The sequence below is a fragment of the Mytilus galloprovincialis genome, chromosome 6 (assembly GCF_965363235.1).
Source record: "Mytilus galloprovincialis chromosome 6, xbMytGall1.hap1.1, whole genome shotgun sequence".
NCBI lineage: Eukaryota > Metazoa > Mollusca > Bivalvia > Mytilida > Mytilidae > Mytilus > Mytilus galloprovincialis.
Window position 1 is genome coordinate 3,530,744 of NC_134843.1, and position 24,888 is coordinate 3,555,631.

Here is a 24,888-nt window from a genome sequence, read left to right on the forward strand (position 1 = left end):
TTATTTTTCCTTTTTTGTGTTTTAGTAATTTAAACGGATTTCATCGTAATTTAAACAAGTAAAATCTGGCATACTGTAAAACATGGTATGGTACGATGGTATGGTATGTGTTATGGTATGGTGGTATGGTACAAATACCACCGTACCATGGTATGATTGAATGGTACCACGGTATGGTATGATGGTATGGTACAAATTTCTATACCATGGTATAATTTGATGGTATGAAGCATGGTATGGTTTTTTTTTTTAAATTTCGAAAACTTAATTAGTTAATCGGAAACATGATTTTTTTTTAATTAGCTGACATTATGTATCTGGCTAATAGTTAATAGAGATCCATTTACTTATACTGAAGTTATTGTCTGTGAATCAGACAAATAATTGTTTTTGTTAGGCCCCTTTTGGCCCCTAAAACCTAAACAGCTATGATAAAAAAACTAAAATAAATCCTTTCCTTCATATTGTGGAATGCTAAAGTTTCATAGATATATATATACTTTGAACTATAATGATTTACTTTTACAAATTGTGACTTGGATGGAGAGTTGTCTCATTGGCACTCATACCACATCTTCTTATACTCAAGTTATTGTCTTAAAACCAAACAAATAATTGTTTGTTGCCCCTTTCTGGGCCCTATTTACAAAACAGCTATGACAATAAACCCCAAAATAAATCCCAATACTCCTATTGTGGTATGGAACCTTGTGCTAAAATTTCATACAGATTTATACCCTTATATACCACGACTCCTTATACCTCTCTGTGTAATACATGTAACAATTGAGTTATCTTTACTGATGAGGGTACGGCCTCGATCAAATTAAAAAATATATAATTGATCTAAATAGGTACCCAAAACACTTTGGCTGGTCGAATATATTGGAACGGATTGGGAGTGATCTCATTTAAATAATACTGCAAAAGATGAGTATCGTAAAACAATATCTAAACAGATGCCTATCATTTCACGAGGTAAAAATATAAAAGAGAAACTAGCATAAACAAGACATTTAAATAGGGGGACTTTTGAGAAGGGACCCTTGTTAAGTTTGCAAAAGAACTTAGTTAAAAAAATCCATAAACACTGTTAATTAATCAAATATATATATTAGATATTTCTAGTAAAAAGGCAATTAGTCATTACAACTCTATAAAAAAGGTTTAAATATGTATGCTGGTGATGGGAGTCTATGCAGTTGTAGAAAGTTTTACACAAATGTTTTCGTAAATGTAGACATAATATGCAACTGTGTTGAAAGTGTCATATTTCAAAACAACAAAAAGTTGCTTATTGACAGAAAGTTAAGCAATAAGACTTTAACTACATCTTTAATTTATCTAGATTATAATCATAAGATATGCAGTACTTCCCAAAATTTCAAAGGATAATTGACAGAAATTTTCAATTTGTCTCAGGCCAGCACATACTATTTATCTTATCTGAACTTTATGGTTATCTGAGATGTTTAAATTGAGTTTTCTCTTGATTTCACAACTATATGTAAGTAAAAGTCTATCTGTCTACAACTACTTTCTTTTTTTAGTTATATTTTTTTTTAAATAAACAAGATGCATAATGTCAGCTTATTAAAAAAAAATCATGTTTCAAATTACCTTAATTAACTTTTCAAAAAACCATACCATGCTTCATACCATTAAATTATACCATGGTATAGAAATTTGTACCATACCATCATACCGTACCGTGGTACCATTCATGCATACGGTGACCCGTATACCATGGTACGGTGGTATTTGTACCATACCACCATACCATAACACATACCATACCATGTTTTACAGTATGCCACGTGTACTTTCGACTATCACTTACATTTCCTCTCTACCTACTATAGTTGTTGCTCAAAATATCACAAATGAGGGGGTTGAGTTAACTCCTTTAATGTCAACTGAAATTTTATGCTATGTTATCCTATTTGTCTTGATGATTATTTTTGCAGTCTACAGTTTTTTTCTAAATCTACTAAAATTTGCCCACAAAAATGTACAAAACGGTAAAAATCATCGCTAAAGCACAATAACTCAAAACGAAATTGGCAAAAAGCGTAATTTATTGCAGCAGTTCCAGTTTTTGCATGAAAACTTACGTTATTTTGACCAATTTGTATAGCTCTTATCTTGCTGATAATTGTTCTAATTCAAATTTCAATTGGAATGTAATTTAGCTTTTACGATATAGATAAAATCGCAAACTTTTGGTAAAAAAATATTAGTTAAAGGGCAATAACACCATTTAGGACTCTTCTTACGATTTCGACTATGTTGGCTTACAACTTGATTTTCTTATGTTGACTAAATTATAGATTTTCTTATGTTGACTCAATTATAGATTTTCTTATGCTGACTCAATAATAGATTTTGGCATGTTGATCATTTTAGATTTTCTGACAGTTTTTATGTAAAACAGTAGTAATTCTAAAAAAAAAAGTTGCTTCATAAAAGACAGGAGAACACTTTTGTAAACGTCAACGGAGGACGAACACCAAGAGATTAAAATAGCTCACTTGACACTTCGGGTCCTATGAGCTAAAAATAAAGCATTCACGTTATAATTAACCTAAAACTGAGTTTAATAAAAGCAGTTCCAATTTCCACTTTACATTTATCATTAACAATTTTCCTGTCATAATTTGAATGAGGTTGATTTTGATTAATTACTGCTGGTATAAATCCAACTCTCAGAGGAATAATATTCAAGATTAAACACTTTGAACCATTTGGCATGATTGAAATGGCCGCCCATTAGATTCTGGCAGTTGTATTTTTACTGACATTTTTCAAAATAAAATGAAAAAGAAAAAAATCCTCTTTGTTGACGATGAATTTAATTGCTATTAACCCAAACTAGTTTATTATATTTTCAAAACATAACATATAATTTATATCAACATTAATTTTCTCAATTATTCAATAATACAGAAATATTTACCTAAATTTAATGTATTACCCTTCGAAAGGTCGTCAATCTTAATGTCGTAAAAATAAAAGAAGCCTATCTATGATATTTTTTTTCTTCGTTTTTGTTTTGCAGACTGTTACATATTATACAGATCGTAATGTGCATCACCCAGTATCTATTATTTGTTTTACACTCAATATCATTAATCGGCCTCTAGTTCATACAACTAACATATTGATGAGGTCTTCATTGGGAATTGAGAACAACTCGAGTGAAAACTTTAGCATGTAGCTCTCGCTGTGTTAGGTGGGACTTATTATCTACTACGAATCAATATCAAAGACAACTTGCTACAGAAACAGAGATGTTTTCTTTCCGACAGGTAGCAGCAGATAATTGCTGCACGTGAAATGTTGTCGTCTGTTGAATTAAAACTTAAATCTGACATATAGGATAACTTAAAATTAGTTTAGTGAAGGTAAGTTACATTTTATCTATTATCATTACTATTTTTTTGGAATGGGGATTCAAAAATTTGTAAAACAGTTATAAAAAAAAATAATTATACATTTAAATAGCATCGTACCTTGATGTAAATATGATTTTAATAGCTTCCTTATAGTTGTTCCTTGTTGATTATAAGTTGCTTTTATTAAGTTCATTGTTTACATTAAACAATGTATCCGCATACCAAAAATTTAAATAGTGACAACTTAGTGACAATATTTTGCATAATATAGGAACTAGTACATGTAGTACTTGAAAATTTTGTTTCATCAACTGTGTCTTTCTATTACTAAAAATCCTCTACATATACATTATCTAATGAACAAACAATAATAAACCAAGAATTTAATGAAAAACAACATCTGCAACTCACAAATACTAGTAAACACATATTTATATTTATCATATTCATATATTAAGTGAAATATTTAATACGATTTGACAAAACTCTATTTTTTATAAATAAGAATACGAAAAGGTAATTATTGAACTACATAAGATCAATCTACCATAAAGAACAAAAACTGCACATAATTTAAAAGAAATTCTATTTAATCAGTCATGCAATGTCAAATATATGTTTAACATAGTATCAATACTACTTATTGTAAGTAAAATCTCACAGAGAAGCAAACCCAAGTAGGAAATTACCATATATTGACATTGTTTTCGGTTTGAACTCTTAAAATCAAATATAAATCAAAAACAAAGTGATATTAAGTATCTAGATGAAAAATGGGTAAAAGATTTTTGGGAAAATACTATTTATCTTTCGCGCTACATTCGCCCAGTGCACACAGCTGCAACTGTTTGGTTTCATCTGTTTAATGCGCCTGTCTATGATAAGGACGAAATGCTTCTGATTGCGATGGAGAAAATTAATTTCTATGCATTTACTTATAAAGACGCAAGGAGTTTTGACTAGTTTCACAAAACATTACGATTTAAAGTACATAAAACTATTACATCAAACAAAACAATCTAAGATAAACAGTTGCTCCAGAAATAAAAGTTTGGTTGAAATAACAGTCGCGCTGTCTGGATGTGATGATTTCATAAAACCGCAGAATGTTCTGTTTTTGAATTCAATTGCCAGACATCGGTCGAAAGTAAAAACTATGTTTCCTATAATGAATCGTTCTGGATTTAGGTTTCTTATGATTGTTTTTTTTTAAGACTTTAGTCTTATATAACCATCTTTGTGATACACAACTAGAGTAAAGGCATAACTATTCAGATATGTCGATTGTTAATGGTTTCATCAACAAATGAAATATATTAATCGTTTTTAAAGTAACATTTAAATGAGTTATTTTTTTTATACTAAATAGAATAATATAAATCCACACCTATCAATGAAAAGAAACTCGTGGTCATCATTATAAAAAAAGATCTTTTCCCGCAGCTGTTGACCTATGGCTATCATACCTCGATTATTTTTAAATACATTTGTTAGCTATTCTTAAACAAATTCTCCGATTAACAGCCTCTTTCGCCTAATCAATTCCACCTATGCTGTTTCATTGCTTTAAGACTTTGCCACTATTTTCATAAAAATTAGAAAAGCAGAATGAATTTGATGTGAGTTTTTGGAATGGATTACTGTTGAATGACTTGAGACACAATCAAACTGACAGACTTGGTTATAGAATCCAATTCAACGATATGTTTCAAAATCTGTTTGAGTTACACAGTAGTCTAATGCCAATTTAATTATATTAATTATACATTATGTGGAATAAATTTAAACATTGATATCGATGTGTTTAAAATATTTTAAAAAACGTATTTTCGTTTTCAATATTGTTTTTTTTATATCTTTTTTCACTATAATTACTCAAGAATGTATTTCAATTTATTCTAATGAAGCTTTGTTCTACATATTTGAGTGCTTCGATTTGCATTTTCTGTAATTGAAAACCGTCGTTTTACAAGGAAAGTTAGTTGGATTTCAAAAATAACTTGTATCAATTTTAACGAGTTACATTATCAATTTTACTTTGAATAGTAATTTACAGATTTCACCACTCAGAAAGTCTTGAGACGAGAGAGGTTGCGTTTAAACCAGAATTAAATCTCCTCTCAGCAGTGATACTCAAAACGATGAAAAAATTATTCACTATAAGCAGAGACATATAAATATGTCTTTGTCCTGGTCCTTAATACAAATAACAGGGTGTTCCGAGTGATTATTTATCAATTGTTTAGACTACAGCTAATCACGTTATCATATGATTAGAGATGCTGGGTACGAGTTTACACGCGTGAAGTCACCAAGATTTACAAGTCGCGTATCTCTTTAGTATACATGTCTCTGCTATTAGCACAAAAAAATCCAAGAAAAAAACTATAGGATATACAAGTAAATCTAACGAAATGGTACTCCGCCCTTAAGTCCTTAAACCCCAGTCACACTATCACGTTTTACTACGTTTTAAAATGTTACGTTTCAACTACGTTTGAATAAAAGGATCACTACGTTTCGTTACGTTTATTTCCGTTTCGCTACGCTTTCAAAACGCAGTAAAACTTAGCTCTTGAAACGTGACAGTGAGACTGGGGCTTAACGGAAACACCACCAAAATTTAAGAACCACATCACTGAATTGGGTTTGCACAATGAAATACAAATCTTAATTTGTAGTGATTCTTATGTTTCCTTGGATTATGATTATAGGTGTATGATAATCGGATACGCATATGTATTATAGTGTGCATATACAAATGTATGTCGAAATTCATTTCAATTATACCAAAGTAAACTTAAAGATGGTTTCGATTGAGAAATGAAATATGTGCAAAAAGAACAAAATGCGAGTAAGAGTTATTGATATTTTCATAAATATGTGTGACGCGGTTCAGTAGCAATTGCAAATTAAAGTTTGAGGGACTGAGGGACAACGAGCAAGCGAACAACGAACAGACGGACGGAGGGACGGGCTCTCCAATCGATATATACTGCCATCTTAAGAAAACGGGAGGCTTAATAATGATAGATAGAAAGACTATATTGAACTGATATTTCCTTTCCTCCTTAATGAAAAGGTCAAAGGTTCTTACAATAATTATAGGTAACATTTATTTTTTTATCAATAAAACACAAAGTTCATGGTCAGAAGTCAACAGGAAACAAGAAATTAGTTAATAAAACATTAAAAACCTTCATTGACAACATGTAAAGAACACACGTCCTAATTTCCATATCAACTTAGAACTTATATCGACAGATGTTAACTAATAAAAGATAAAAGTTATTAGTCGATGGAGATTAGTTTTCAAGTACATTGTATAGGATGAAATACTTGTAAAAGTAGCCAATTACATGAAACATGTACGCTTGATTGTAATCTAACATAAAAAAAATATATCTTTGTATTGCCTTATATCGCACTGTTTACCTCCCTTTATAGAATAGTTTTATAACAACATTGATATAATTAAAAGTTTGTCATCTTCTATAGCAAAATGGTCCCGTCCCCGATAATTTCAAAATAATTGCGATATCTTTTACTCCAACACTATTTGTACTTTTATACGACATGTTTAACTCAATACTAAATGTTTTGTTCATAGGTGCCACTACGTTAAGCAAGCAGTAAATAATCCCCCAAATAATGTTTGAAAATATCATTCAGATTACCTTAGCTGCATTTGGTAAAAACCTTTCGGAATTTTTAGTGCTCTTCATCTACGAACTTAAACTTTATTTGTTTTGTTTTTTTTATTCGAGCATCACGTATGAGTCTTTATAAACGAATTGGACGTCTAACGTGTAGAACTATAAGCTTTATCTTAGATACGTTTTTTTTGTAAAGCCATGCTCATCTTAAGCAGTCCAAACGTATTAAAAATAGAACAAAAAAAAACCTATATATGTACCAATTTAATAATGCATATATATATTTTTTTAATTTAAACATATTTATTGATAGTGAATTGGGAAACAAGTTTTGCAACTTATATTTATTCCTTTCCACTTGTAGCTGCATTAGCCTACTCTTTTTCGAAATCTACAAGGATGTCTTTAACGTGCAAGAGATATGACTGTCTCTTAACACGGGTCAGCCATTTATCGTCCCCTTCCGACGAACTATCATCGTTTCCTCAAGACCATACTCGCAGATGGTGTCAAGGGAGAGCCGAAAATTGAGTTCCTGAAATTTTCATCCCAAACGGGAATCGAACCAGGAACCTTTGTGTTAGTAGTCCGATGCACTAACCACTACACCATGGCTCTCTAAAAGTACAATTTTTAATTTAATTTAGTTAATCGCTATGGCCATTTAAAACAGAAGATGTGAATATTATTAAGCGATAATATGACTTTTATGATCAATTAAAACGATAATTCGTGTTTCCTTCGTGAAGGGATTACACCTTCGACTAACCAATACAATTGTTATCGTATTCCAAGGAAAATTATTTGCATCCAATGACCTACATCAAGGTCATGTACATTTTGTATATTTACACCAACAAAAAGAATTCCACTTCAGTTGGACGTTTGTAGGCGGTTGACAACTATTTCCTTTTTTCACAAACTTATATAATTCTTCAACAGTTTATTTAACTTTATTATTTCCCCTACATTATGCAAAAGGACTATTACCCGTCAAATTAAAACGAACTGTAATCAAATATGAATGGTGATAATAAACTGATATATTGAATGAATCTTAAGATTGACAGTTTCCATACAATTCATTCATTATGTAAATGTGTTCGGTAAACTAGCTTGATGATTCTAAATTAGATTCTTCTAAAGTTTCGTTAAAATTTCAATTTACACCATAAATAATTCAATAATGAAACATTAAGGTTTTGAAATGAATTTCCTTTCTCTAATCATTTGACTAACAATGTAAATAAAATAAAAACAAATGGAAAGACATTTCACGATAAAAAGATTTTCACTTAAAGTTAAAAAAAAAAAATACAAATGTATTGTCAATTAATGCAATCTCCTTTTTAATAGTTTGGTTGTTGTTTGCGCAAACGTCCAGTGGCAAATGTTTCAATTTCTATTCAGTGAGGGGAAACTATTCAAAATTATGGTGAAAGTATGATATTAGAGTAGTAAAATTGTATTAATAGTACAAATAATTGGAATTATTCATCGTTTGTGAGTTAAAAGTATAATTCGGCGTCCATTAGCAGTTTTCTCAATAATATTATGTTCTGAAGAACTTTTTTTAGATTCAGAAGGGAAAAAATAACCATACATTGTCTTGAATATCAATTTTATTTCTTCTCAAAACAACATATAATCGAAACGAGCTTAGTCTTAAGGCATAAAACAACTAAATTATAAACGTTCCATGTAAGCAAATTTTTGGTTCATTCCACGTATTCTTTTATAGTATTTTCCTATTTGAATTATAATCAAGATGTTATTAACTATAACATGACAAATTCTCCAAATTATGACATAAGAAGCAAACCTGTCTAACAATAACCCTCCTGTATAGATTTTTTCGTCCTCAAAAAGTTAAAGTTCATTTAAAATAGTTCATTCAATAATGTTCTAAATCTGTTACACTGAACGTCATGGTCATCGCAAACTGCGTTGCATATTAGATTCATTCAAGTCATGCCATCATTCATCGCAAACTACATAAGTGAAGCTGCACATTCTTTAACGTTAACAATAACTAACAACGTTTTAATACATGCCAAATAAAAAATCCGAGTCAGAACTCAATCTCAAATATCATTTGTGCTAAAGGTTAAAGCAAATCAGCAAGTATGCTATACATGAACACTAAGTGTTTTGCATATGTACTTTAATGATTGTGTGATAATTTTAAGAACGTCTTCATCGGTTGTATAATATGCTTTCTTTACAAATGTTCTCCTTATGTTTAACCAGTATAATATTCAAGAAAATATTCCGGTACTTCCGCATAACATATTTTTTTTTTTGTAAAGATGGACTAAATTAGAATGTGCATTTAATACTCAGTGACACAGTGATGTTTATTATAATATACTAAGAAACTCTTTAATGAGAAGAAGCCTTCAAAAAGCGCCTGCTTTTAGCTTTGAGCTGTTGGGTTCGGATTCGATTTTAAAGTTTTCTCTAGAATGTTTTGTAGGCTGTGTAGATCTGCTCATTTTTGTAAATTTTGGTCAATACTGTCTGTCAATCAGGTAACGTAATACTGCTTTCCCTGATTTCTTATCAATTATCCTTTTAGTAAATTAGATACAGCGATTTTACTATTAAGATCTAGTTAAAGTGGAGTTTCTTGTGTTTTGTACCTGAATTCATCAGTGTGGTCTCTTGTTATAAGAAATTTTTTTTTTGGAATAGATGTTAAAATTTAGATCCAGCTTTCAAAAATTATTACAAATTGCCACCACCAGAACCTGTTTTCATGAGAAAAGTCATACTTTATTTTCCATGATGATTCACATCTCTATTAATCTATATCTGGACATTTTGGTGTGATCTTTCAACTTGTAAGCAGCGTATAATCGACAAAGAGTCATTTCATTACAAAGCTTTTAAAGTTTTAGTACAAATGGATACAGAGTATATTACACATTTCACTGCTGTGTAGGTCAAGATGAGCCTATACCTTTTATGTACTACAGCAGCGAAATGTTACAAATAAGCTGTTAAAAATCGTTCTTAGCACAAATATCTCCTCGTGTGTAAAATGAGTGAACAATGAATGAAAAGATAACTTAAACGCTTTACCAGATGATGAAACAAACCAAAACACGCATCTTTGATTGCCCCTACAGAATTCCCGCAATTCAAAATTCCAATCTACCTACACTACATTGAAAAGATCTCATGACGTTTTCATTGACAGAACAAATTATCACCGATCTATCATCATATAAGAATTGGTTTTATATATGCAATCTTTATACGATGGACACTCTTGTATTATATTATGAGAAAAAAATAATTACTCTCTGCATGTTTGAATGCTTCTTGATAGATACGCAGTTGTACATTTCAATCGTATCTCAAATCTTACCAATTATCTTTATTTCTAGTTGACCTGGGTTTTACTGATATATCTAAAGATAAAAAAACTATCAGTAATATTCAAAAAATGTCAATCCTATCTATATATAACTGACAGTGAAAAACAAATGATTTGACCATATTAGATGACCGATGCACGGATTGACCAATTGATATAAAGTTATATGACATTATAAGTGTAGGAGAAGTCCGACCTTATAGCCATAGATAATTACAATTCACAAAATCTACATAGATATTAGTCATATTGAATTTTATGTATTCTGCACCCGAAAAATACGCTCAACCTTTTTGTTACAACTCGATTTCGTCTTCAGCATGAACGGAAACAATAAATATAATGCACTTCTAAATAAAAAAAAAAATAAAACATTTAAATATTTAGAAACGGAATAATGAATTATAGACTTTTATCTGCTTTGCAATCATATTATATTATAATAAAATGAAAATACATTTGATTTCTGGTTAGAATTATCGTTTTTCAAAACATTAATCAGATATGTCATCAAAACATAAACAAACAGCAACAAAAACACAAAACCGTTCTGAAAATTTGTATGTACACATAAGCAGTTTATACATTATTCAATGGAAATATATATATTTCATATACATCAATGAAAATTTTGATAAGAAGGATTATAAGCTATCTATAACATTGAATGTTTTAACGTTTTGGAAAACCTTTGATAATATTACTTTTTATGTATTTATTATACATAATTCAGCTTGTTAATTTTTTTCTCAGAACATTTCATCAGAGTTTATTCAGAAAGTTCAGCTTTTTTGATTTACCAAGGCCTTTGTGCATGGTAATCTCCAAGGCGGGAAACGAATATTACTCTAGCTCAAATTACGCAAATTGAAAACTATCTATCGCTGTACACCTCGAACTGGATATTTACAAAATGTTCCAGTTGAGACTGAATAAGTTATGCAACAAAAGACCTGGACTTAATAAATCGAGTATTGTAATTTTTTTTCAATTTTCAAGTTGTAAATTATAACGACTGAGTAGATATTAAAACCTCTATGTCAATGAATTTGTCAAGTTCTGTAATCTGATCATTTGCATTCAATGATTCATTTGTTACCTGCATCAAAAATGTTTACTAGTATGTTATATTGCTCAGACAAAGTCAAGACCCTTTAAGTTCCTCGTTAATTTTCTGTACCATGGACTCATTTTTTTATCTGTTTCACACATTATAATAGATGTGTTCCGTTGATGTGAAACATTCCCATCCGGTTTTCATTGTCTACTCGTTTGTTAACTGTTTCACATATCGCCATGGGTGTGGTGTATTTAAGTGGACACATTCCCATCCTTTTTTTCATCTTTTTGTTATCTACCTCACTTATCACCATGGTTGTGTTCTGTTAAAAGTGAATATGCTCACCCTGTTTTCGTCGTATAGTTTGTTACCTGCTTTTAATAATTCACCATGGCTGTGTTCTGTTAAAGTGGACGCATTCTCAGTCTGTTTTCGTCGTGTATTACCTGTTTCATAAATCACCATGGCTGTGATCTGTTAAAGTGGATACATTCCCACCCTGTTTTCGTCGTGTATTACCTGTTTCATAAATCACCATGGCTGTGATCTGTTAAAGTGGATACATTCCCACCCTGTTTTCGTCGTGTATTACCTGTTTCATAAATCACCATGACTGTGATCTGTTAAAGTGGATACATTCCCATCCTGTTTTCGTTGTTTATTCGTTTGTTATATATGTGTTTCAGATATCACCATACATGTGTTCTGTTTAAGTAGGTACATTTTTATCCTGTTTTCGTTTTGTGTTAAATGTTAAATGCTTCACATATCGCCATGGATGTGTTCTATTAAGTGGATACACTCCCAACCTGTTTTCGTCGTGTGTTACCTGCTTCACATATCGTCATGGATGTGTTCTATTAAGTGGATACACTCCCAACCTGTTTTTGTCGTGTGTTACCTGCTTCACATATCGCCATGATGTGTTCTGTTAAGTGGATACACTCCCAACCTGTTTTCGTCGTTTGTTACCTGCTTCACATATCGCCATGGATGTGTTCTATTAAGTGAATACACTCCCAACCTGTTTTCATCGTTTTTTACCTGCTTCACATATCGTAATGGATGTGTTCTATTAAGTGGATACACTCCCAACCTGTTTTCGTCGTGTGTTACCTGCTTCACATATCGCCATGGATGTGTTCTGTTAAGTGGATACACTCCCAACCTTTTTTCGTCGTGTGTTACCTGCTTCACATATCGCCATGGATGTGTTCTGTCAAGTTGATCCACTCCTAACCTGTTTTCATCGTGTGTTACCTGCTTCACATATTGCCATGGATGTGTTCTATTTTAAAAGTGGATACATTTCCAACCTGTTTTCATTGTTTGTTACCTGCTTCACATATCGTCATGGATGTGTTCTATTAAGTGGATACACTTCCAACCTGTTTTCGTCGTGTGTTACCTGCTTCACATATCACCATGGATGTGTTATGTTAAGTGGATACACTCCCAACCTGTTTTCATCGTTTGTTACCTGCTTCACATATCGCCATGGATGTGTTCTATTAAGTGAATACACTCCCAACCTGTTTTCATCGTTTTTTACCTGCTTCACATATCGTAATGGATGTGTTCTATTAAGTGGATACACTCCCAACCTGTTTTCGTCGTGTGTTACCTGCTTCACATATCGTAATGGATGTGTTCTATTAAGTGGATACACTCCCAACCTGTTTTCGTCGTGTGTTACCTGCTTCACATATCGCCATGGATGTGTTCTGTTAAGTGGATTCACTCCTAACCTGTTTTCATCGTGTGTTACCTGCTTCACATATCGCCATGGATGTGTTCTATTTTAAAAGTGGATACATTCCCAACCTGTTTTCATCGTGTGTTACCTGCTTCGCATATCGCCATGGATGTGTTCTGTTAAGTGGATACACTCCCAACCTGTTTTCACTCTTTATTATGTTTTTAATCGCTTCGCATATCAACACGGAAGTGTTCTATTTATCCTGTCTTTGGTTTTAGGTTTTGATGAAGTTTGCTAATATTTTGTTTTCTTGGATATAGAGTTTCTGATTGTATCTTTATTATTTTCAATCCTCATGGTGTTAAAGTTTGGAAATAAGAATTAGATACATAGAATTGAGTAATCTTTCCGTCTCTTGTCGACACAGGTCTTTTTTTCTATTTGATTAAAAGACACTGCACTCTAATCTATTTTTCTTTCCGTTGATATCGATCTAGTATGTGCACTTTTTTTTTTATTGCAGATAGTATGTTGAAGGATTTCAAAACAAATAGGGAAGATTTACTAAAGTTCTACCGATTTTATGTTATTTGATCACGATAAAAAAAATTGAAGACCTCTAGAAAACCTGCTCTTGGAACTTGAGAGTCTAGCTATCTTCAATTACAGCACGATTAAATCCTTTAATTCAATAGTGGGTTCTCACCTCTATATTTTCTTTATCTATTCGAATGTCAATTTTAGGGCATTAGATTCATGTCAGCTTCCCCAAGCATGTTATCAGATAATATGGCATTAGAATAGCGAAAATTACATTTCCGAGACAGAAATGTAATTAAAATCGGGGAATCAAAGTCAAAAATGTCAGTCAAGTTTGTGCTAACGCATTCTGATGGTTTTTATAAATGAACATCTGACTGCTCAGATTTACATTTGAAAGGAAACAATCATAGAATGATATTTTTAAATAAATAATTGATATCCAAAAAATATCAGAAAGTTAATATTTGTGTCTGACAAATTCACTGAACATTTCCGCATTGATGTTTTAATGAATAATAAATTTATCGGTAAATGTTAAATGGCAAAATATCATTTTCTGATTTTGATAAAGGCTCAGAAAAATGTATCATTAACTTGTGTTCTTTTCTCACACATTAAAGTTTTATAATTAAATTCTATATTTTAACTAAATATTTATCGAACACACCGGTAAAGTCACCGATATTAAAGTTAGGCACAATCATACTTTCAATAAAAATACATTGTAACAATTACTTTTTTGTATCTTTTCATGTTGCAATAAAAATGAGGAATATTTGTAGACAAACAAAATACTATTCAACATAAAATTTACCTAAATAAAGGCAACAGTAGTATACCGCTGTTCAAAACTCATAAATCTATGGACAAAAAACAAAATCGGGGTAACAAACTAAAACTGAGGGAAACGCATTAAATATTAGAGGGGAACAACGACACAACATTAAAATGTAACACACACAGCAACGGACTAAGCATTAGACAAAATCCGATGAGAATAACCAATATAACATCAAAACCAAATACATGAATTTGGGAAAGAAAAGTACCGTGACACGTCTTATAGTACACTCAAATATAGGAGAAAACAAACGACACAACAGAAACACAACATTAAGCTTAGCTCTATAAATCATTGAATGGAATATTAACGTGGTATTTGCATTTTATCATCAATAATGTAAATTTTCAAATTGCTTCTCTTTATACAATTACTGCATCCTCTAAGTTTAAGATTTTTTTTTTCAAATTTGAACTAAACTTCTTTGGTCATGATTAAGCTTAACATTATGGAGAACATACTTGAAGAATAAATTTGAAAAAGAAATGTTATTAATTTTAAAATAGACCCAGATTTCCCACTGTATGTATTTTCTTTCGGATATAATTAATCTGCTTTGGTTTAGTGAGTATTTCAACGCAAATTTTTGAAAGACAAAAAAAAACTATTTGTTAATGACAGTGCTATGCTACATAAGTATGCTCTTCGTTCATTTTTTAAAATAAATAAGGTCGTTAGTTTTCTCGTTTGAATAGTTTTACAATGTCATTTCGGGGCCTTTTATAGCTGACTATGCGGTGTGGGCTTTTCACATTGTTGAAGGCCGTAGGGCGACCTATAGTTGTTAATTTCTGTGTCATTTTGGTCTCTTGTGGAGAGTTGTCTCACTGGCAATCATACCACATCTTCTTTTTTATATTTGCTTTCCACAATATTCTACACTTTCTTAAATGATCTTAGAGACAGTTACACCAAAAGCAAAATATATCGTTCAAAATATGAAAGATAAACACCCAAAATTAGCTCCTACAAAGTCAAATCTGCTGAACTCAATTAACAGTAGACTATAATGAATCAATGCCAAGGCTTCAGCCAATCTTCGATTTCTTTCTCACCGATTTCAAGACAAACCAATTTACTGACATCATGGAGAGAGAACATTCTAATCTGGTTTTTTTTTACATGAAAAAGGTAGACAAATCTGCTGACTTAAGTCCTACTATATGTTACCTTTATTCGGCAAACAAATATATTGGTTTCACTTTTAAAAAAAAAAAAAAAAAAAAAGACAGAAAATGCTTATTACAAACCATAATGTTAATAAAAAGAGGCTCTCAAGAGCCTGAATCGCTCACCTGTATTTCAGAGGTGTTAGCAAACTTGATGATCAAATTGTGTAAAATTGTCTTTAAAGGGCAATAACTCCTTAAGGGGCCAATTGACAATTTTGGTCATATTACTTTTTTGTAGATCTTACTTTACTGAACATTATTTTTGCTCACAGTTTATATCAATCTATAATAATATTCAAGATAATAACAAAAAAACTGCAAAATTTTGTTAAAACTACCAATTCGGTGGCAGCAACCCAACAATGGGTTGGCCGATAGATCTTGACCAATTGAACAATTTACACTTTGTCAGATTTGCTCTAAAAGCTTTAGTTTTTTAGATATAAGCCAAAAACTGCATTTGACCCCTTTGTTCTATTTTTAGTCATGGTGGTCATGTTTGCGAATGGATCAAAACTTCGGATACAATTTATAAACTAGATACCTTAAGGAACATTTAGTTAAAGTTTAAAGGTATTTGGCCCAGTAGTTTCAGAGGAGAAAATTTTTGAAATAGTTTACGACGACAGGCGACGGACGCCAAGTAATGGCATAAGTTTAATATGAGGCCCATCGGGCCCCGGTGAGCTATAAACAAAAGACAACAACTTGAAAAAAGACGACGAAACGACATAAAACAATAACAAAAGACTAAAACAACATCTTTACCAGAAAAGAACCATCATTAACTGAAAAATTCTTTGTATGGTTATAACCTTGAAACTAAGACAGAAACAGACACATGGAAACACCGTTCGATTCCCAAACTAATTCTCAGTTTCAAGATTGTTTAAGGGAGTAGACCTTGCTTCAGGGAGATAACTCTTTAAATCAGTTATGTGTTTGTAAAAGTCAAGTTTCATCAATGTATTTTAAGCATTTACCTGAAACAGATTGGAAATAATCCAAGTAACATAGAAGCTTATAATATATTTATGAAAATGGTTGACAAAAACGTACTGATGATTTTAAGAGTTATTTCCCTTAACCTAGGTCTACTTCCTTAAAGCTAACATCATCAGGAATTAAAGTAACAACCCGTAGAATTAACCAACTAGATCACAATATATCAATATAGTTTAATCTTTTAATCTTATTCAACTGATAATGATTTCACCTGCTTCATTTTAGTTTCTTCGCTAGAAAACAAAAGTACTAAAAGGCCAGAGTTATAAAGCTTGGGGTTACAGCACTGGAAACTAAAAGTCTACAAGCACAATCATAGACAATTTAGATCAAAATATATTTGGGGCTTCGAGTTAACTTTATATTCAAATCTAACTAGTGCGGAAGTCAACTGTTACGTTTTGGTATTTAAGCTACTAAACAAAGGTTGTTTTCCCCCTTATAAATGATCTTTATGGTTAGTTTTACAGCAATGAAAATTTAGATTCTAGTCTGTTGTGTCGTAAGTTTTTCTACTAAGTATTTCATTTAATTTACAATAATTTGAATGCAGTTCATTGCCTTTTTCATCAATTTACTATAGTTTTACCAGACTAATAGAATAATAGGATGACGATGTCAACAGATATTGGACTATTAATGATCTTAGAATACAAATTATACGCAACATTTTTTAAACATCCAAGGACATCACCTTATCAGAGATGTGTTCCATGTTTTTAGTGGTTTTTTAATTCTGTTTTTAATATTCAAGGGTATTCATCAGCAGTGTTTTCCTTTGTATTAATCTACTCTCCTATCAATTCCTTTAAAGTTCGTTTCGTACTGCCAGCATATTGTTCTCTATTATAATGCAACATCGTTTGTAACGTTCATTTTGATCGGATAACGTCGCCAGAATATTCTCTAGTAATCCGCTCTACTACAAATACAAATTCAAAGTTTAAAAACATTTTATGCAAAGTCAAAGACTTCATTTCCTGCTGTTTTATTCCCTATAAACAAAATTTTAAACCTCATAAAATTATTTGTGAACGATTCAAGTTTCAATGAAATAACAGTTAAGATAGAGACATAAATATCTAAACATAAATCTTCAGAAAAACGGAAAGATAGAACCTAATAGTACAAGTAGTATACGAAAGATTTAAAAATAATTCCTATTTATACACTAAAATGCTAATAAACAATAATAGTAAATGTTTTATAATGTTTCAACATTAATATTAACGGTTACCAATTCTAATGAATGAATTTTTAGTCATTGAACAAAAAGAGTTATTTGCATGAATAATATATGATAGATAAGTAATTATTTTTTTTTAAATCTAGCTTTGAAACTTAAAGAATAAGTTTGAAACGACAATATTTCAGTGATTATCTTATTTCAGTATTTAATTTCTAAAACAAGTACAAAATGTAAGTTTGACAAATTGAAAAAACAAAACAAATGAAACATTGAAACGCGCGTCTGACGTGTATACCAAATTTAATAATGGTATCTCTGATGAGTTTATTTACAACCACTGGGTCGATGCCACTGCTGGTGGAGATTTATTTCCCCGAGGGTATCACAAGCCCAGTAGTCAGCAATTTTTGTGCTGACATGAATTGTCATTGATATGGTTATATTTATAAATTAACTGTTTACAAATTTTTGAAATACTAAGGCATAGATTACCTTAGCTGTATTTGGCAAAACTTTTAGGAATTTTGGTTCTCCATGCTCTTTAACTTCGTACTTTATTTGGCCTTTTTAACTTTTTTGGATTCGAGCGTCACTGATGAGTCTTTTGTAGACGAAACGCGCGTCTGGCGTATACACTAAATTTAGTCCTGGTATCTATGATGAGTTTATTTAGTACATGGTTATTTCGTTCCGAAGTTAAAAAAAATATTCTTTCCCGTTCAATATACTAAAGATGCAATTATTTTGATACCATAAACTAAGTCAACTTTTAAGTTAATAAAACTGCCAAACCAATTTAGCAGGAATTAAAACATTAATCCACGCAATGTTTTTACATAATAACCACCTAATTTTTATCTGTTAATTACAAGTTTTAATGTGTCTAAATGGAATACAATAATAGCCAGATTATTTATAACATATCTAGTAGTTAATATTTCGTAACTATGTCGACAGTATTTATGAAGAAAGCACCTTTCTTACCATGAAATACTTATCTACATGACAAGCTTTCTAATAAATTACATAGTCTCCGCTGTGAATATTCTCTTTTTCAATAAAACTGTAAAAATTCCTGGAAGTAATTACAATGGATTGCATTTAAACACATTCCGTAATTTATATAACATCCAAAGGATATTATCATTAACTTTAAATATATTTTATAGTGCCAAAGTAAGCTTGGTGTCGAGTCAGGATAAGCTACTTTTATTTAGTATACCGTAATGAAAACGTTGGTTAACCGACATTGTACAGATTGTTAAAAATCTTAATACAAAAACCTTGCTAATGGATAATCATGGTTATGTAATTCGTAGATTTAAATCATAAACTGCTACATATAACAATGGCAATGCAGTCATGTACTGTTTGACACTAATGAATATAGCTTTCAGGAGCCTCTGGTCTTTGTTAGTCTTGTAGGATTTTAGTTTCTTGTGTATAATTCGGAGTTTAGTATGACGTCCATTATCACTGTACTAGTATACATATTTTTTAAGGACGCCTACGGGTGCGGGAGTTTCTCGCTACAATGAAGACCCATTGGTGCCCTTCGTCTGCTCTATGGTCGGGTTGTTGTCGCTTTAGCACATTCCCCATTCCCCATTTCCTTTCTCAATTTTTAAAGTCAATGTGATTTTGCACATTTTTATTTTGATATGACAAAGTTTTTTTTTATATGGCGGTATTTTCCAATAGTCTATGGGGTTTGGTTTGTGTGTGTTCATCTTATGCCAAAGATGCCTTCTACTCTCAGTTAATCCTTTGCTTTGTGTGTGTTCATCTTATGCCAATGATGTCTTCTACCCTCAGTTAATCCTTTGGTTTGTGTGTGTTCATCTTATGCCAAAGATGCCTTCTACCCTCAGTTAATCCTTTGGTTTGTGTGTGTTCATCTTATGCTAATGTTGCCTTCTACCCTCAGTTAATCCTTTGGTGTGTGTGTGTTCATCTTATGCTAATGTTGCTTTCTACCCTCAGTTAATCCTTTGGTTTGTGTGTGTTCATCTTATACCAATGATGCCTTCTACCCTCAGTTAATCCTTTGGTTTTATCATTGGAAATCATCGTTTGTCATCAGTATTATTGTACAGAAAAGGTCTTTTTTATCCAAACCATGTTGACCCTAGATATTTATTTAGTATTTTAAGTCTTTAGTTAGGCCTGTTCTTACAGGCATCATAAATAAGCAAGGAAGTGTGTGTAATATAAATTAAAAAAAAATAACGTTATACCTTGATTCTCTAAACCAGATCAAAATATGGTATACAAAAATAAGATGTAAATTGCCAACAAGACAACTCTCCACCAGAGACTAAACGGCTTACAAGTTAACAACTAATAAGTTACCGTACATCCTCCAAAATTGAGCAAGACCCATATGGTTAATCACATATTACATTTACACCTAATAAGTTACCGTACATCAAACTGAGCAAGACCCATATGGTTAATCACATATTACATATGTATTTCATTCCTTTTCCAATTTCGCCCTTTTTTTTTATTTCTCCTGCTTTAAGACGACAGATCTAATGTGTTTACTCCTACTAAACGTATAATATCTACATTTGGCAGATGAAATGATTGAAATAAAGAATTATTGTTATTCTCGTGAATATATATTACGGTCCATGTTAAACCAATACAATCTGTCAATGCCAATACTTCATTCAATCTCTGATATTTTTACAAACTTTAATCAAATGATTTCTTGGCATTGCTTTCTTTTATAACAATAACAAAACTAACAACTTGATTCAGAAGTCGAATTTTAAAATCGTTCAAATTTTTCAATTAAAACAAGACAGGTCGAATTATTCTTTTATTTTCATATTGCTTTGAATAAAATGTATCATCCATTCGGGACCATTCATAATTCATATATAGCTCTTTTTATGATAATGTAAGAATCTAACTGTAAAAGTTTTATGAAATTTTAATTGAATACACATTATCTATGTTACATGGGAGAAATTCGGATTGTAATATTAATGGTAAATCATCGTATAAAAAACTTAATGTGTATCTAGCTTTATTCTAAAAACATACCAACACGGTTTTTTTTTTTAATTGTAATAAATTTATGCTGTTGTAGAAATATCTTTGTTTATGATATATGTATAAAGCAGACTAGACTAATCCTAATGGAAATTCGATTTTCATTGTGCTTGTTTTAAATGTTTTGTTCTTCCGCTAGGGTCGCCATTAAGTAATGATATATACCAATTATAATATTTTAACGCATTTTTTATATCACAAATGAAAATGCACGATAAAGCATCTTTTCTGGTATTTTAAACTCTAAAAAAACTAATTATAAATATACCAAATAAAGTCTTTCAAATGTTAGTAAGATACCCACATGTCATACATCAATATTCATATGTTTATAATTTTGTCTTTCATATTTGCAATGGGGCTTCAAACTTCGTATAGTCCTGAAAATGCTTGAAATATTTGCCACTGGACATGAAGCAACCAAAAGTCAATCATTCGATCTTTGAAACTGTCGAAACTGCCAGAAATAGCCTATACTAATGGAATCAAAAAGGTATCTTAGAGACATATGCCTGTGTGCTAAACTAACAAATTGTAAAGGCTTTCACAATGTTTCCCATATGGTTAATCACATATTACACTTTTTAGGAATTTATAAGTGCTTAATTTGGTCTCCTAGACTTAGATCCTATCGTCAATAGAGCTTTTTTTCATACTTTTAGACCGTATAGGGACCTCAAACTATTTGATTTGGTTGCCACAAATTATTGGATTGATATTTTATATGTTTATTAATTCAAATTGGCTTTGAATTATTTTTCATAAACTTCGAATAGTCCCAAATCGTTTTCTTGTATTCTATGGGTTTTTTTTGTCAGGAATTTGTTTTGCTAGGTGCCGATCTGATGAACCAAGCGGACATTCCCAACTGATGTTTATATTTTGTTCCTCTGTTGTGCTTTTACACTGATGTCCAAAGTACGGGTGAAGATTGATAGGTCACAAACATGTTTGTATTCTTGTATGATTTTAAATTTTAGTTCATATGTATATATTTGCTTCGCATCACGGTGCGGAGCTATTAGTTTCAGTCGAAATACACGCCATCTTGAATAAATTACTTATCACGTTTAGATTCATAATGAGGCTGAGATACAGCAACAGCTATTGGCTTCAATGAGATAAAGAATTACAGACTTTTTTCGTCCAGGATAAGACATCAAATGCCGGAAAATTGACTTGTGCATTTCAATTCCGATCAACTGTCATTAATTCATGTTCGTTTTATTATGCATATATTTCACAGATAAATTCAATATTGAAATATAAATTATTAATACGTGTTTAATTGCTTTTGTTACTCTGCAATTTGCACAAATTGCATTGCTAAACAATGTTCCTATACAATGTTTACAAAAATACATTATGTGTATTTTATAACTTCTGACAATATAGGCACACCTCCAGAAAGGCACACCTTAAGAGTCGTGTCTAAATTTATAATTGTTTTAATTTTCAACAAGAATTTTTTTTTAAAGCATGGGTGTATAACGCACACTTTAAAGTACATCCATTTTATATCAATTAATATCTAAAAATACCACATCTCCAATACTAATTTAACAACCAAATGCACACATAACCTAAAATTAGTGTAGAGTGAAACAGCCCATAGCTTTTCAGAAAGCTAAAACTTGTTCGGAGTTTAGTTTGACGTCCATCATCACTGAACCAGTCCACATTTTTGTTAAGGGGCCAGCTGAAGCACGCTTTCGGGTGCGGGGTTTTCTCGCGGTGTTTAAGATTTATTGGTGGCCTTCGGTTGTTTTCTGCTCTTTGATTGGGTTGTTGTCTCCTTGACAAATTTCCCAATTCCATTTTATTTTTTATTAACCATTCCACATTCTTTATGTCCCTATTACTATTGAAGAGCTTCGATCTATCGTTGGTTGCTGACGGTAATATTTGTTTTTCGTTTGTTGTGTTGTTTTAATCTTAAATACGGCCGTTTGTTTTCACATTTCCATTGTTTCACATTTTGTTAATGCCAGATCCGTTAATAGATCATATACATAATTGGTGTTGCTTTTTAATAAAGGTTGTACAGTGCCCTATAGATGTTAAAGGCTTCGTTCTTTTGTTTTCCGTAGATATTTAGTTGTCTCATTAACAATCAATTACGTCTCCTTATTTTATATGTACGATACCTTTAACTTAAACAGCAATAACTTTCTAAACAATTTACAAATACAATTGATAAAATTTGAAATAAAATGTTAAAAAATAAATTCTGAAACGCGAGATAAAAATGTCAATGACAGACACATGTCTACAACATCCATCAGTCGAAAGGCTTACACCTTCACACTCGTCAAATGCATATTAATTAAAATGAGTTCCGTTTTACCAATTATTTGTCTAGTAATCTTAGGATATTCACCGGGTGAACTATTCGATTTTGACAGAACTTATTACTATCAATCAACTGCACGCTATCTTGTATGTATGGCTGTTAAAAAGTAGAGAACGCAAGTTCAATCATAAGCTGTGACCAAGGCTTTCAAATAGAATAACATTCTTTTTATGTCCCAATGAGAGAATTTTTTTAATAACAGGACAATTACATAATAAAAATGTTCTTCCGCTAGCTGATACCTCAATTACCATTTAAACTGTTATACTAAAAGGTTCTAACTATTTTGCTTCTACTTGCTCTCTTCTATGACAATATCCTGTTTCGTACAAAAACTGCTCTCTTCTATGATAATATCCCGTTTCGTATCAAACCTAGACTGAAACGGAAGCGACTGAAAACAATTACCACCAGACAGAATTCACGTTATTTTTAGGTGTCAAACAGTATGATAGACATATTTAACCTCAAAATCAAGTTCAACGTTGTATATATTGGCTTCAATATGCAGCCATGTTCTGTTAATATATTTAAAAGTAACCCAAAAAAACCTTAAATTATAAACGAATGCTATGTCAATACATTTCCAATTGGTTTTTATTCATACCATGCCTCGTTCTAATGAATATACCTTTCACTAATTTAACAAAACCCTGTTATAATCAGTATGGTATATATCTTCCAGCTGCTAGTAACAATGAACAAATATTTTCACATGCAAAGATTTAAAATATTGACGGTTACAATCACAATAAACATGTTAAATTAGAAGAAGGTATAAAGAAAACATTGTTTTGTAGAACGCGTAACACCTTGACCACTGAACTTCGGGAGTCATTATAGATATAGAAAATGTTTTGTATTCGGCGTGTTCCTTTAGGGAAAACGGTACTATTTATTCTGCCATAGGCGACAATACTAACATTTTTTAAGTTTACCACTTTTTATAATAAAAACCTGGATAAAACAGTTATGTGTGGTGTTAGTACTTTATTACTCTATTTTAAAAATTGAAGCCAAATAGTATCATGACCAATTTCCAACGGAGCTTGTTTATGTTATCCATGCCCACCGTCATTTTGCAGCAAATTTATAAAATTTTGAAAGCCTTTTCGAATAATTCTCTAGAAAATATTTCAATAGGTTTTAAAATTTATATTGTAACAAGAAGTAATTGTAACAGGATGCTGTTACGAAGTCTCCCAAACAAAGCTCCCATAACTCGCCATTCATATGGTCCCATGTTCATTTGATTTGATTTTTTGTCCCATACAAGAATATATATGGCTTACGAGTAGGGATCTCCACCATTTACAAGTATTCAAACAGGAGGGGGTGGTGGTGACCCCCAGGGAATTTACCTACATTTCATTTCATTTGTTTTATTGTCCCCTACAAGAATGTATATGGTTTAAGGGTGGGGATCTGGACCGTTTACAAGATAATAGCACATTCTCAAATTGAACGGGGTGGGGCAACCCCCAGGAACTTCCCTTTAATTTCATTTGATTAGCTTTATTGTCCCATACA

General features: G+C 31.4%; 2 protein-coding genes across 5 annotated transcripts in view; one reads left to right on the forward strand and one right to left on the reverse strand.

Moving 5' to 3' along the window:
- LOC143078722 (CD109 antigen-like) overlaps positions 1–24,888 on the reverse strand; it is a 356,264-nt gene that overhangs the window by 94,442 nt on the left and 236,934 nt on the right. The gene's annotated exons all lie outside the window — the stretch shown is intronic.
- The window catches only part of LOC143078723 (putative G-protein coupled receptor B0563.6), a 47,917-nt gene continuing 26,161 nt past the window's right edge, over positions 3,133–24,888 (forward strand). The window contains exon 1 of the mRNA XM_076253656.1: positions 3,133–3,404. The gene's annotated coding sequence lies outside the window, so the exon portion shown is untranslated. The remainder of the gene's footprint in view (positions 3,405–24,888) is intronic.